Here is a 15358-nt window from a genome sequence, read left to right as displayed (position 1 = left end):
CATTTTCTCCAAAATTCGTACCGGTGACGTTTACGTATTTTTTGACGTCGAAGATTGCGCCGGGTGGTCGGAAACGGTAACATTAAAATTCTAATTAAACGTACGTTTTTTAAGTAATGATGTTAAAACTTCGTAATCTGTCAGCTAAAAACACACTTTATACACCCATAAAATTATATAAAGATACATTGATTTGTGACCGTGTAGTTTGGGTCTAAAATAATATGTCGTTGTACGGGTAAGAGGGAATGTTGGCAGTGATATGAGTGGCGCTGCGGGCCGGGAGTGGAGTGCCGTATTCCTAGGGCTCTTCCCGAAAACACATGTGTATGATTAGTCCAAAGTAACGAGTAATCTGGTTTTCGAATTTATTAAAGGTTTGAACGATGGACAACACTTTTAACAATAAAGAATTAAAAGCGGGGACACAGACGGAAGTGGCCGGTAATGCGTCTGGCCTCCGAACTCACCTATACAAATCAGACACTGGTATATAAAATAAGTTCTTTGACAATAATTAGTGAATTGAGTAAAAAAATGACAAGTGTTGAGTAAATCACAGTGTGCGAAAAGCTTCGCTAAGATGGACATAAAAGATGGATGAATTGAATATAATTACTTGAATGTTTTATAAGGTATTAGAAAGTCTTGAGTGTAATTGACACTCTGTCCCTTTGTAGTTCAAGACAATTGTCCAGTAAGTGTCACTATGTAATTATATGTAAATAATTAAGTAAATAAATCCTAGTCCAAGAATAAAGATTTGGAATTCATATCAAGAAAAATAACCAATAAAACATATTTAAATTTAAAACAAAAGTTCAAAATAAGATTTACAAAAGAGTCAATTTTGCACGGTGATAGATTTCTGCAATAGATATGAACTCAGTTTACGGAATTTTGGGACAATCCTCGTAGACTGGATAGTTATTCCTTGAATACACGATATCCTACATTGAATGTAATTCAATTGCATTTCAGAATATTTATCATTACATGTATATAGAAATTATTAATTACTGATTATTGTTATTTATTAATTACTGATTATTGTTATTTATTTATTTTGTTCTTATTTCTTTGTAAGAAAATCAAATTTGACCCATCGCTCACCACAAATTGCGTTTTGCATGTAAATCATAGAAGTGCCATTGTTGTCAAAAGGCATTTTACGTGATCTGGTACATTATTGCTGTCATATATTATCTGACTGATGGAAATTTCCGTAATATCGTATGTGTCGCTCAAGCTAAATCGAAAATGAACTATGACAAGTAAACTAATTGAACACCCCCTATAGCCATAACAATGTTTTCATTATTCCTTATCAATTTCTCCTCCAAGACACGGGTTCAAACTGATGTTTTAGGGTCAATTATTTACTTTTTTAACTTTTTTCCCATACTTAACGAGAAAGATCCAAGAAACGTCTTTTTTAATTAATCATCAGGCCAGAAGTCGAGAAGGGTGAGCACACCCGATCTTAACAAGCGAAAATGTCATCAATAAATTGTCGGTCATTGATTCTAAATAAAACATTGTTTTCTCAACAGATTATAGTCTCATTTTGACATTCAATTGTATCCCGGAAACACGTGACACGATGAAGGATATTGGGAAAAATAATTGTACCCTGTCACATAAATGTTAAATCTCGTGGTAAGCATTGATTGAAATTAACCTTCTTTTGCTCAAAAAGCGAGTAAATTTCTTAATTAAAAACCAATCCTGTTTTTACTTAAGGTTTAATCGGATATAATGTATCCTTTTATTCTTTAACAGGTACCACTTCTTTGAATTGCGGTATTCTCTCTCTCTCTTGTTATTCTGTTTAAGGGTTAAAATAATTTTTGGTTTCAAGTTCACGAAACAGTGAAAAAAGTAAACTTTACAACAAACAAACAATTTTACAAGTTTTTTTTAGTTATGATATCTTAATACCTCCATCTTGAAATAATTGCCTGTTCTGTACGAAATAATTTCAATTTGGTTTTACCCAAATATTGCCAAAATTACACTGATTCAAGGAGACTTTTCACACAATGACACTCATAGCTATTGAATAAGCCTAAGCAAATTCTGTTGCAATTTGTTCGGGGCAGGAAAACTGAAACATTGACTTTGATAGATTTTCCTAGTTATTTTTTTTGTTTACCACAGAAATAGACTAGTCCGACTCATTTCACCTATGTCTATCAAAGAACCAAAAACCAAGAATTCTTTTAGAATTTTTTTCAACTTCTCAAAGCAGGTTCAACAACCTCACACTGTAATACATGAAACGTAGGTGTGTTGACAGCTGTGACATTTTTGTGAGGTATGTAGATTCAAACTCAAAATATGAAATGACGTATACATGTATTTACAGACAGTATTTTTTTTTTCAATATAGACATGTAGTTCAAGAAGGGAAGTCGTGTGCATCTTTTTTTCAGAAGACAAGCTCAATATTAACATGCACCTTTTATAATACACAATATAATTTTCTAAATGTCCAAAAACACTTTCTTTTTTGTATAAAGGGCCCTTAAAGAAATTGGACGGGTGGATTGGTAAACATTTTATTACTACTTTTTGTTGTAAATGATGCATATATCAAATCTCTAAAATATTAAGAAAATATAGTCTTTCAATGATGCTCAGATTTCGTTATTTTTCCTACCACCCTTATCAATTTATTATAGATCAGAAGTTATCCTGGTCCACAAAGACTTTATTTTTCATTTTAACAAATATGTTCAATTTAACTTTTAACCAATAACTGAGAGTTTGCCGATTTTCGAACCACCATGGCCATGAATTGAGAAATGGTCTACAAAATATAATACCCCACCCTTCCAATTATCCCTTCTATAGTAAATAAAACTCATGTTGACTTTAGAGATTTGGAACTAAATCCTCATTTGTCTACACTAACAAGGGAACTCCTATTATAGAGAAACAAAGATTGATTTTCGCCAAGGTCACCAGGAGCATGACAACAGACGGAAACTCGTCCATTAACAAAATCTTATCATCCACTGATCATCTATAATGGCCTCTCTCAATCAATGCTGACCACTGCAAAATGATAGTTAAGATATTTCTCTGTCAAAAAGTTATATTGCTTTTATTTATATCAGCATCTTGGTAATGGAAGTTATAAATAATCCTCAGATTTTTAAAAATATTTTTACTGCCTACCGCTTACTGCTTTAGTGCAATTTCTGAGATTTTTTAAGGCTTAGTGTCTACCTAACTTTAACTTAAAGATGATAAAGGAAATATACGATAGAGGGTAAAACGATGCAACAACACGATTGTCCTTAAAAGCATGTGTTATATTATGTATAAAATGTTGAGATTGTAATAAAATAATACAAGTCAATATTATAATAAATCATTTACTTGTAAACTTTAACGAGGATGCAGCTAATTGGTTTCTCAAATTATTTTCAATAAATATATATAGCTACTGTGACAGTGCAACCTATAGAAAAACTGTATATTTATTGCGCAAAAAAAGTTGTGCTCGGTTCTGGATTTATTTCTCCAAATTCTTACCTCAAATGCACAAAAGCTCGATTTCAAAATAATTCCTTAGATAAGTACAACTTCTTTTGTTGTTGATTTCTGCACGAACATTTTGGACCGAATTGTCTTGCCACCAAAAATGGCAGTATAGATAGGCAAAATTTTCCATTGCTTCAATTTCAGACCCAGGAGGGCTAACAACGGTTATAAGGAATGTTTTTTTGTGGAAATAATAAAAGAATATGTTAGGAACACAGGGTCATATTTTTTTTTATTGCAGCTTAAATACTGAAAACGTACTTTATTCGACGGGATCATAATTTCGCGGAATCACAATTTATGTTCAATCAGCGTGTATAAATTACGCGTATATCTTGGATTGTTACGGAAGCCCATTTAAGACATATCAAAAATATTTTTGATATCGATATTACGAATTAATAAATTTATTTAAACGCATTTAAACGGTAGAGCATGCTCTACGTATGTACAATTTCTAAAACGAGATAAATTATTGACAAACAAGTTGATGAAAAGGATATCAGCTGTCTTGTTTAAAGCCATCATTTCGTAAGTTCTATGGTCGATACAATGACCTTATCAGCAAATACAGTTTATCAATGAGTCAAATGCTGACTGACGTTTTTCATTCTAATTGTTAGACCATTATTTACACACTGAATTTTCCGTTATTTCCTCATGACAAGGAGCACACGGTGGGTGTGACCGGTCGACAGGGGATGCTCACTCCTCCATGGCACCTGATCCCACCTCTGATGTTTGGAGGTCCGTGTTTGCTCTGCTCCTATTTTGTATTGTTTAATTGACTTTTGGGCTTGAATACTGTTCGTTATCTCCATATATTTCATTCTAAAATTTGTTATAACAAATCAAATTCGTTATAACAATTTTTGTAACGAATGAAATTTGTTATAAAAATTTGTTGAATTCGTTATAAAGAATTCACAAATACTTTTCTACAGGCCCTAATTGTCGAATTTGATTAAACAAACCTAAATTCGTAATAACAAATTTTTAGAATTAGTTTAAACGAATTTAATTCGTTATTACAACTTTTAGAATTCGTTTAAACAAATTTAATCTGTTATAAAAAGTTTTTGAATTCGTCATAACGAATTCAACAAATTTGTTATAACAAATTTAATTCGTTATCACGAATTAAAAAAAATTGTTATAGCAAATTAAATTTGTTCTAACAAATTCAGCAATTCGTTTTATCGAATTCAACAATTTTTTTTGATAGGTCCTAAATGGGCTTCCTAGATTGTCATTATATGTCCTTAAGGTCAGATGACACGTTTCTCGAATACATATGATTTTTCATTTGTCATTGAAGTATTGCTACTTTAACAAGTTTCCTTACAAAAAAATTGAGGTACCTTACCGAGATACCAGAGGGTGAGATACCAGAAGGCGATTTTCTTATACATGTATACATGTAATCCTTATGGGTAATCTTTTGAATTGCCAATGTCACAATTTGTGGTGTACTTATTTTAAAAAAAAAACTTATTGAAAAGAATTTAGAAATCACAAGAAAATGACAAATAGGAATAATTTCTGATATAATACCAAGAGATACAAAACATCTATTTGAGGAACGTGTCGTCTGACCTTAATGAATCTTTAGTACGCTATGACTTTCCGCGGAAAAATTGTGACCGCGTATATAGCGGAAATTAATCCCACGCGGATAAAAGTATGTCTACAGTATACGGAGAAATAAATCGAGAAACAGCGCACTTTTTGTTGGAAATAAATATACAATTTTTTTCGATGGGTGGCACTGTAACTATCTGGTCGTCCATCCCAATTCAATTTATTGAGACCAGCAAGCTACAGATATGCAGCTATAGGAGATTTGCTAGATTTAGACCATGAACATTTAACCAAAGCAAATAAAGGGGGTTCATGTCAAGGAGCACATGGCGGATGTGACCGGTCGACAGGGGATGCTTACTCCTCCAAGGCACCTGATCCAATATCTGATGCTTTTAGAGGTCCGTGTTTGCTCTGCTCCCAATTTGTATTGTTTAAGTGGACTTTCAAGCTTGATTACTGTTTTTTATCTTCATATTTCATAATAGATTTTACCCACAATAGCCTAACCCGTCACAGTTAAGTTATCGGTAACTCAACCAATACCTTAAGGTTAACTCAACCAGTAACTTAAAATAGGTTAACTCAATCACATTAACTCAACATCTAATCATCACTTTAGTTTAATGTTGGTGAATTTAATTTTGTCTTTGACGTCATAGTAGAGCCCGATTTAAGTTAAATCACATTATATGGGATAGCCTAACTCAATGTGAGTTAATTCACATTTACGTGCGTTACTGTACAATCACATTTACGTCGGAGTGTAGCCCTACGCCCTTTTATTGCATCACACAATGTGATGTGTCCAAAGGGTGGTAAGAATGTTAAGCCCCAGTCACACTGTCACCATTTTAGATCACGGTAAGCAACGGCTTGGGGATTCATGAATATTTTTGGATGCGTTGTAAGTACCATTATAAGCCCTAATAAATCGGAACAATCCTGAATGATCCGTAAATCGCTACAACTCCTTTGAAATGTTCAAAACAGTCGTAGAATATCGGGATCCTACTGTAATCCTAATATCAACGTGTAGCAATCGTATAGACTTTCATGGAGTTTCGGGGACATTCGCAACAAATAGCTCTACGCTTGCTTGAGGAAAAATGACGTCTGTACGCCTGTAAATGACGATTCGTTATAAACCGTAACGCAAGTACGTTGTGAATCGGTTGAAGAAGGATAATGTCAAGGAAGTAATGCGAATAATGACGATGTACCAATATTTATTACATTTTCAACAGTGAAATACTGTGATTTATTTATTGAATAAGAGTGATATTCTCTCACAGTGTGAAAGGATACCAAAATGATATTCTCTCACAGTGTGAAAGGATATCAAAGTAAGTTAAAAATAATTTCTGGCCTGTCGTAAGATCGAGATAGTAACCAACCATCTTGATAGAGCTAAGACTGCAAATTTCTTCCCAAATATGTTGCTAAAATCCATGCTATGTAATGTTTTCAATCTCACAACTGGTAAACTATGACGTCTCAACCGCTCAACTATGACGTCAAGCCTATGACACTGTGTTAAGAAAAGACAGAGGCAAAGGGAAAATTAAAAAAAATGTAATAAACAGAAAATTCAATGTTTTGTAGATGAATATGGAATTTATTTCACTCGTGAGACAGGATTATTTGATATTTTCACCCGTGCTTCGCATTTGTGAAAATATCAAAAAATTCTGTCCCACTCGTGAAATAAAATTCCATATTAATCTACAAAACATTGAATATCCTCTATTTCTACAGGCTGCACAACGGTTTCTGACGGATAGCTACTATGATTTTACGGTAACACAGGGATGGGTACGATATTTTACGGGTTTCTCGAACTGAATATACTGTCACGATAGCTCAGTCAGCAGAGCGCTCGCTCCGTGATCGGAAGGTCGGGTGTTCGAATCACGGCCGCGACTGACCCAAGTCGACAAAAAAATAGGTAGCAACTGTTCCTCCGCCAAGCGCTCGGCACTATGAAGTGAAAGTTGCAGGTTTTTTAGATGAGACCTTAACCGAGGCCCCATGTCACGGTAGGCGTTGGCACGATAAAGAACCCCTCACTGCTCAATGGCCCTGAGTGCCGAGTAAACTTTAGGTCTAAATTTGAAGCCCTTCACCGGTATATGGTGGCGTTTCTAATACGAGTGAAGAATTCTCGAACGAGACGTAAAACAACAAAGAAATCAATCAATCATTTCACAAAGGTACAACCAGTGGTTCATGTATGTAGGTGATACACAATATTTTAGTAATATACAGGTAATTGATTTGCGACTACTTCACGAATTTTAAAATAATTTCCTGAATAAATTCCCTGGTTCATTTAGTATATGTATTGAAGATGCAGATATTTAATTACTCTTTTGATTGATAAATGAATGTTCTTGAACTATATTTGTATACAGAATTTCGTTCAAATTAAAACACTAGTATTCACTTATTTATAAATATTCATTCAATTAAAAGACTAGTATTCACTTATTTATGAAAATAATCACATAAAAACATGTTCTTTTGCAATAAATTTAAATCATGTTTCGCTGCCTCGGCACTGCTCCTGCTTCTGAGCTTTTTAAGCTAAGCGCATGCACAAGCGTTTATTAGTGACGCTTCATACCCCGGAAGTCGTCCAATCAACGACCCCTATCAGCATGATGATTTCCTAAATTAAACGTCGCAAAATTTCCGTTTTGTTTATTTCACAAAATAGCAACACTGTATCAGATGCTTTGAACTGATCTAGGGCATCTTCCCAAGGGTCGTAGGTATGTAAAGTTAGCTACTAGTAACTGGCTACTAGTAACTGGTTATGACAAGTGGATAAAGTTAGCTACTAGTAACCGGCTACTAGTAAATGACTTAAAATGATTAAAAAACTAGCTACTAGTAACTAGCTACGACAAGTGGGTAAAGCTAGCTATTAGTAATTAGCTACGACAAGTGGGTAAAGCTAGCTACTAGTAACTGGCTACTGGTAAAAGACTCAAAATCAGAATAAAGCTAGCTACTAGTAACTGGCTAAAATATGTCAATAAAGCTAGCTACTAGTAACTGGCTAAAATATGTCAATAAAGCTAGCTTCTAGTAGTTGGCTACTAGAAACTGAATTTGAACGTAGTTCTAGTAATTGGTTTCTAATTAGCTGTATCAGTAGATATCAGCTCTCTAAATACCCAGGTACTTGAAGGATGTTAATATTTTACGCAAAAATTAATAATCATATTTCACAAAAAGTACTAGTAGCTAAAGATATCATTATAGATATCTTGGTTACTTAAGTGACGGATCATTTGGAGAAGCTAAGAGAAAGTTTACATCAGCAATTTTAGTAGATATCAGTTATGTAAGAACCCAGTTACTTTAATGATGTCAACATTTGTATCCCAAACTTGCATTATATTACACAAAAAGTGCTAGTAGCTAAGTATATTACTATAGATATCTTGTTAACTTCAGTGCCAGATTATGTGGAAAAGCTAAAAGAAAGTTTATATCAGCAATATTAGTAGATATCAGCTATGTGAGAACCCAGTTACTTCAATGCTATCAACATTTGTATCCCAAACTTGAATTATATTACACAAAAAGTGCTAGTAGCTGCGTATATTACTACAGATATCTTGTTAACTTCAGTGCCAGATCATGTGGAGAGGCTTAAAGAAAGTTTACATCAGCAATATTAGTAAATATCAGCTATGTAAGGACCCAGTTACTTCATTGATATCAACATTTGTATCCCAAACTTGCATTATATTACACAAAAAGTGCTAGTAGCTGAGTATATTACTACAGATATCTTGTTAACTTTAGTGCCAGATCATGTGCAGAAGCTAAGAGAATGGTTTCATCAGCAATACTTGTAGATATCAGCTTAGTTGGAATCCAGTCACTTCAATGATGTCAATATTTGTATCGCAAACTTTTCGTATGCCTCTCGAAATATACTAGTAGCTGAAAAGATAACAAAAGATAAAAGTAAATCGGCAGTCATTTTTTATGTGGAGAACCTTGAAGAAATTTCTATTTAGCTGTATCAGTAGATATCAGCGCTCTAAATACCCAGCTTTTGAGGCTGATAACACTTTACCCAAAAATTGATTCACATTTCACAAAACGCGCTAGTAGCTGAAGATATCACTATATCACTACATCATAAAAAATCATATCATAAAAAGTACGATTAGCTAAGTATATTACTACAGATATCTTGATAACTTCAGTGCCTGATCATCGGATGGAATGGATGTCTTCGAAATTTATAAAAGAAACGGCACACTAACGGTTTTTCTAAGATATGACTAATTCAAAATGCATAATGATAGTATTAAACTGCAAGTAGAGATTAAAAGTAGCATATTTTAATATAAGATATTTTGACTAGCGAAACAAAAATACGAGATTGTATTCATTTATTTTTTTAAATGCATTCAATATATTACTTTTATTTTCTTCCAATTAATATTTGTAATTATTTGTTGTACGTACAATTTGTAATTGTACGTACCTTTACGCACATTGCAAACCAGTTACTAGTAGCCAGCTTTACTCACATGTTGTCAGTTACTAATAGCTTCATTTACATTTTAAGTCAGATACTAGTAGCCAGTTACTAGTAGCCAACTTTACCCACTTGTCGTAGCTAGCTACTAGTAGCCAGTTACTAGAAGTTTACTAGTAGCCAACTTTACCCACTTGTTTCTGACTCACTTCGCTCCACATAAACCCTTGACCGAATAGACTAAATTTGAAGGGGTTAGAAATGCACTCTCTGATTGGCCTGATACAAGATTGCATGAATAAATCAAAACATTGCTTTATTTAACCTGAAACTAAATCGTAAACAGAAAAACACGCCATTCTTAGTCCAAACGAAAACGTCTTTACCATTAAATAACCCAGTTAAAAGCTGTCTCAACTTTTTAGTTAATGTAATAATAATGTTGAATTTATTACTGTCTTCAAGTATTGTCTCGCATTCGCTTTTTAATTCGCTTACTTTTGATTGGTCAATAGGAGAGGTCCGTAGAGTTTAAAATGTATAACCATACTAGATGGTGCGATAGTTTGTTGTTTAACGTCCCTTTCGAGAATTTTTCACTCATAAGGAGACACCACCAGTTGCCTGTGGAGGGCTGCAAATTTTGACCTACGAGGGGTGATCAAAAAGTTCGCAAACTATATCTATATTTAAAAAAACACAATTCAGATCAGAAGAAATTTGGCACACATATAGTCATACACATGTTCTATAAATAGCAGATGTTAAATAATGTTTTGCTCTGTGTTTGTGACGTCACAATGTGAAAATGACGTGCAAATCCATCGTCGTTAACCCACGGGTGATTCACATCAATTTATCATTGAGGTAGCTTGTTGACTCCAAACCGTGGTTTGCGACGATGGTGCATATCGAAAGACGATAGAAGGGAGTTTCTCAATCATTTTTGAAGTTAGATCTCACCCGCCACCGGTAGGAAAAGTGTAGATATTGAATAAAATCAAGTGTGAATGGAGGTATCCCCTGGAATCCAATATGGCGAGTTGCGAAGCTTGTGTCTTTATATGTACAGGAATATTGTCTTTTTCAAAAAAAATGCTTATTCCAGCGATTTTTGATTTTTTTTTTATTTTAATGAATATATTTAGACACACATAGAAGAACACACAATACACAAAACATCATCCTGAAGCCGAGCGCTTATGATCGAAAGCTGCTTGAATTTGTAATATATCCAATCAATCGTTCCTAATCAGTAGATTATTTTCACTTGAAGTGATTAAAAATTCTTTATTCTCTTAGGATTTCTGGCGGTCTTTTCATACCATTGCAGTGCCTAGGGGACACCGAGCGATTTCTCCACATGTAGTTGGTACTATTCTTATCTTATTTCAGCAGAATAAAATAAGGAATTATTAGAGAATTTTGTCAGAAATCAATGATTTTGGATATGTAATTGAGTTTATTAATTCTTCTGTTGAACTGTTATGTATTTTTGTGTTAGGGCAGTAGGTCAGCCTGTTCAGAATTTTTGTTTGCTGTCAGTCAAATATTGATTACATAGGGTTATGAGTGAGAGTGAAAAGCAATGGTCACTTGGTCGAGAAAAGGGGAGTACCGAGCTCATTAGAGTTATGGGTGTCGGGGGGACCAGGTGGTCTGATAGGGGCCCAGGGACAGAATGCTAATACACGGGGAGGCTCTCAGTCTGAGCGGTCGGACCAGCTATTTGCATTTAGGCCACTAGTGTTTAGTACTCCAGGCCTTCAATGGGGTGGGGATGGTGCTGTGCTCAGATACGTCCCTCACCCCCCCCCCCCGATGGGTATTTATAAGCTTGTAATCAATACAAACATGGCCACTGCTATAGAACAACTGGGGATGAACAACACTAGAGTTTGGGGGCTGTACAGAGCAATGATCAGGTCATAGCCAGATTAGGGGTATTAGAAACCCATATAGCCCAACTGACCCAAATACTTATGGGGATGTCAGATTCCTCAGGGGGTTGCCACTCCAAAGAATCTAGTTCTAGAAAGGATAACTGTAGTACTACAGTGAGTAGTCACAATACAATCCCCTTGAGTAATCCCACAGAGAATCCTTGTCAGGTGTCCCAACTTATGTGACTATTATACCCAGCAACACACATGTTACCTGTAGCAGTGTTGTTTTCTCACATTAGGGTCCATCTGAACAGGGGATTAAAATGGGACAGTGTAGGGTCTCCTTTTCAAGTGGGTATAGTGGTAACCCAGTGGCAGTTTCTCCCAGTCAAAGTGTTAGTCAGGGGAGTGGGATTAGCCATGCCTCGGACATTAAGGACATAGTCACACAGTGCTAGGGGGCAGTGCCCTGGGCGGAGCCCCTATATAGTTTTGAAGGTTCACTGCCCAGTGTGTCAGAAACTTCTATGCCCCAGGAGGCATATGAACATACAAGTAGGGAATCCCTCGGGACTCAGAGCCCCTCATATTCTGCCTTGGAACAGGTATATTGTAGGGGTCGGTCAGAAATTGGGGGTGTGCTGGTTGTCACTTCGGGGAGTCTAGCTGTGGAGTTTGGCCCAAAAGAGATTTATGCCTTATTTGCATCCCCATGCAATAGAGAAAATATTTCTTTAGGAGCCCCTGGAAGACTCTTGGGGTCATTTCATGGTGACTTATTAAGGCGAAATAGTGTCCTGTCCCGGTTTGAACGGTGGTTTGGGAAAGGCACACTCTAAGTTGCCTCACAGGTTGAATTTAGTTCTATGACCTAGAGGGTGGAGGAGACTTTAGAGCAGTGGAGTGATAGTGTCATGGAGACCGCGCAACGAGCTCTAGGGGGCGAGTGTCCCGGGACAAGTGCTCCAGGAGCAGGCAGTTCTGTGTTTCGCGATGGTCTGTCAGGATGCATGAGCCTCTAGGAGACTGATAGACAGTCCTGTAAATTTAGATGAAGCTGTTCGGCGTGTTAAGACCTACCAGCTAAGCCACCAAGCTTTTACCCCTCATCACAGAGGGGTGCGCTCTGTCTCATTAGACGGTCAATTGTCAGGTGCAGAGCAGTCAAGGTCTCTCCAACCAGCTCCACAAAGGGCGTCCTATTAAACCTGTAGTCGCCAGAACTCGCCGAAGTCAAAGCTAAGTTAAGTTCTCATGATTGATAAGTCGGTAAATGAGCGAAAGCCCTTTCAAGGCAAGCATGTCCGCTCCTTCCCCATCCCACGCAAGTGACAATGGCGGTCTGGTCTTTGCTTCAGATGCCATCAGCATGGGCATTTCCGTCGTGAGTGCCCAGACCGATTCAAGTCTGAGTCCTCAGCTCCTTCAAATGAAGGTCAAAGAAAAGGGGCTGAGAGTAAGCAGGTGTATATATCACAATCTCCAACAGTGGGGCCGTCTCCAGGGTTGCGAGGTCAGGCCACGAGAAAGCGCGTGGCGTGTGCCTGTCACCGTGAATGGTCGCGAGGTAAGTGCTGTAGTTAATTCCGCTGCGGAGTTAAGTATCATATCGCAGACAGTCTATGATAGAATATCTCCGCCCCCAGAGATCAAAGTTGGCAATGATGTGGACCTGGCTGGGGGCGGGGTTACCATGGAGGTAGGCACTCTGGGTTCTTTACCAATTGAAATAGGTAGCAAGCAGCTCGAGCACTTTGTATAGATTGCACCACCGCAGGTTGACATACTCTTGGTCCTTGATTTAATGCAGGAAGCTGTGGTTGAATTGCACTGTGGTGATGGTAAGTTCAGAGAATGGGGTTGCAGGACCCACTCAGGCCATGCATAAAGCTAGCACCAACTTTGTGCAGGCAGTTGCCTCCAGGATTACTAAATCGTAACTGATGACCTGTGTTAACCATAATGCACCTTCTAGAAAGATGGGCGGTCAGAATTGGAGCAGCTATATAAACAAGCCAGAGCCGACGAACCCACAAGGTGTCGCTGTGCAGGGTCGGGCAAACTGCATGGTTATATCAGACTAAGTAGTGTTCATGCCCCTTGCTCTTTGAGCAAGGTCAACCGGGTGACTTGTATCTGTTGCCATAATTTTCAAGTTGATGTTCAGTTTCCTTCTGGTCCAGATGTCAGGTGGTGTCCTGTGTTCCAGAGTCCAGGGAGGACCAATTCTGGCATGTTCACGAGAACCGTCTCGAGCAGATATTCGAGTGGAACTGGAATTTTTGTTGAACTATTTTATTTTGTTAAGCAAACCAGTATCGTTTTATGATTTAGACAATTAATGTTAAAAAGATTTGTTATGAATATTATATCAGGTTATCAATCTGCTTTGTAAATCACAGGAGTTTAACTATCCCTATCTCTTGGTAAAAGTGTTCTATACTTATATATTGTAAAGGCCCCTATCTCATTCCTCCACAAAATGGGAGAATGTAGTGAAATTTGGGAGGTGTTAATTTTATATTTAAGTTCGGGCTCAGGTGCTCATATATATTTCTCTCTACCATCGTTTCCGCCAAGCTGGTTTTGTAAGATATCCAATCAGTCTTTCTTTATCAATAGATTATTTTTCTTAAAAAGATTTAACACGATTTATTCTTTTGGGAAATCACTTTAGTATATACCGGTACCTGCAGATGTCATAAATGCCCAGTTGTGAAAAATATGTACACAAACTATGTTTAGGCTCTTAAATTGACTAATTAAACCTAATTTTGAATTAATCTGCAATACATAGTTGTTAATTTTAAAACTTATTTTATTTTTATTATCAATTCTTTTTTTTTTCTTTTTTTGTATCTCAAGAGTTATATAATAAATGCACCGTTTTATTAATAAGGAAATGGGAAAAAGATGCACATATGTTCATATCAAGTTTGGATTCCAGTGTTTTACGTTTATTTAGAGGCACGTTGTATTACCCCCCCCCCCCCCCCGCAACCCGCCTCCGCTCACTTTTTCCGAAAAAAAAAAGTTACTAGTATGTAAATTTTATGTAAAGGTTGGTTGCCAATTTTATGTGTTTGTCCCCCTCCACCGATGATAAAGGCTTTTTGAAATTTAGAAGATTTGTTTCTGTTCGTTTGTTTGTTTTTTTTTTTTAATTTACACCCCCCCCCCCTCATCTTTTGAAAAAATGATATGACCCCCCCCCCCCCCGATTTAAGCAGCTTCTCAAGAACACATGGTAAATGAAGAAATTATTTTACGGGAACAAGAAATTTTGTAGCAGGGAAATATTTAAGCATATAAATTTACTCTTAAACAGAACCGTGTCTGGGCGAATTAAAAAATGAACGTATCAAAATTGTTTGCAATTGGAAAGGGCGAAAATAACCCTGTATTATACAGAACTGAAGTAATTTATGCTTCAATATTTATTTTGATTGTTATTCATATGAACGGTGCATTACGCAAGACTAGTCTTTATGTACCATTATATTTTGGAACTTAATTCTACTGCATTTGGTGACGCGCCACATCGATAAAAATAAAATATGAATTATCGTCATTCTCTATCTTTTATTTCAGACTTTCCCCTGAATTAGACAAGCACAAAAAAGAACAAAATTGTCAGATCTAAAGTTTTCTCTTTACTACTCTATAAGTAATTTGAAATTGCGCCCATGCCAAACGAAAATTCATATATATTAGATTAGATTCCAAAAATTTTATACAAGTAGAACTGTGACAATATCTGAAAAAGTTCATACTTATCAAGAATATTTTCAGAAGAATATGTCTCACTAACTAGCTGAGCGCTTCTCAGTAC

This window comes from Saccostrea echinata, unplaced genomic scaffold (assembly GCF_033153115.1).
Source record: "Saccostrea echinata isolate AGI-Se365-2 ecotype Australia unplaced genomic scaffold, CSIRO_AGI_Sech_v1 ptg000002l, whole genome shotgun sequence".
In the NCBI taxonomy this organism is placed as follows: Eukaryota; Metazoa; Mollusca; class Bivalvia; order Ostreida; family Ostreidae; genus Saccostrea; species Saccostrea echinata.
Note: the sequence above shows the minus strand (reverse complement) of the source record.